The sequence below is a fragment of the Arachis ipaensis genome, chromosome B03, assembly GCF_000816755.2.
Source record: "Arachis ipaensis cultivar K30076 chromosome B03, Araip1.1, whole genome shotgun sequence".
NCBI lineage: Eukaryota > Viridiplantae > Streptophyta > Magnoliopsida > Fabales > Fabaceae > Arachis > Arachis ipaensis.
In genome coordinates, this window is record NC_029787.2 from 89,696,334 (window position 1) to 89,698,105 (window position 1,772).

Below are 1,772 nucleotides of genomic sequence, written 5' to 3' on the forward strand. Positions count from 1 at the left end.
ACCTTTCCCACTGACTTTGTAGTGCTAGAAATGGAAGAGCACAAGAGTGCAACTCTCATTCTAGGAAGACCTTTCCTAGCAATTGGAAGAACTCTTGTTGATGTACAAAAAGGGGAAGTGACCCTGAGAGTCAATGAGGATGAGTTCAAGTTAAATGCTGTCAAAGCTATGCAGCATCCAGACACATCAAATGACTGCATGAGCACTGATATTATTGACTCTTTGATGGAAGAGATAAATATGACTGAAAGTCTTGAATCAGAGCTAGAAGACATCTTTAAAGATGTTCAGCCTGATCTGGAGGAATCAGAGGAAATAAAAGAAACTCTGAAAATCCCTCAGGAAGAGGAGAAACCTCCTAAACCCGAACTCAAACCACTACCACCATCCCTGAAATATATATTTCTGGGAGAGGGTGACACTTTTCCAGTGATCATAAGCTCTGATTTAAATCCACAGGAAGAGAAAGCACTAATTCAAGTGCTAAGGACACACAAGACAGCTCTTGGGTGGTCCATAAGTGACCTTAAGGGCATTAGCCCAGCAAGATGCATGCACAAAATCCTATTGGAGGATGATGCCAAGCCAGTGGTTCAACCACAGAGGCGGCTAAATCCAGCCATGAAGGAAGTAGTGCAGAAAGAGGTCACTAAGTTACTAGAGGCTGGGATTATTTATCCCATTTCTGATAGCCCCTGGGTGAGCCCTGTCCAAGTTGTCCCCAAGAAGGGAGGCATGACAGTGGTTCATAATAAAAAGAATGAACTAGTTCCCACAAGAATAGTTACAGGGTGGCGTATGTGTATTGACTACAGAAGGCTCAATACAGCCACCAGAAAGGATCATTTTCCTTTACCATTCATAGACCAGATGCTAGAGAGACTAGCAGGCCATGAATACTACTGCTTTTTGGATGGCTATTCAGGCTACAACCAAATTGCAGTGGATCCTCAAGACCAAGAGAAAACAGTATTCACATGTCCATCTGGAGTATTTACTTACAGAAGAATGCCTTTTGGTCTATGCAATGCACCTGCAACCTTTCAGAGGTGCATGCTCTCTATCTTCTCTGATATGGTAGAGAAGTTCCTGGAAGTCTTCATGGATGACTTCTCAGTACTTGGAGACTCATTCAGCTCCTGTCTTGATCATCTAGCACTTGTCCTAAAAAGCTGCCAAGAGACTAACCTGGTCTTAAATTGGGAAAAATGTCACTTTATGGTGACTGAAGGAATTGTCCTTGGACACAAAATTTCAAGCAAAGCGATAGAGGTGAATCAAGCCAAGGTAGAGGTAATTGAGAAATTACCACTACCTGCCAATGTTAAGGCAATCAGAAGCTTTCTGGGGCATGCAGGATTCTATAGGAGGTTCATAAAGGATTTTTTAAAAATTGCAAAATCTCTAAGCAACCTGCTAGCTGCTGACACGCCATTTGTGTTTGACACAGAGTGTCTGCAGGCGTTTGAGACCCTGAAAGCCAAGCTGGTCACAGCACCAGTCATCTCTACACCTGACTGGACATTACCATTCGAATTAATGTGTGATGCTAGTGACCATGCCATTGGTGCAGTATTGAGACAAAGGCACAACAAGCTTCTGCACGTCATTTATTATGCCAGTCGTGTTCTAAATGATGCACAGAAGAACTACACAACCATAGAAAAGGAGTTACTTGCAGTGGTTTATGCCATTGACAAGTTTAGATCCTATTTAGTAGGTTCAAAAGTGATTGTATATACTGACCATGCTGCTCTTAAATATCTACTCAC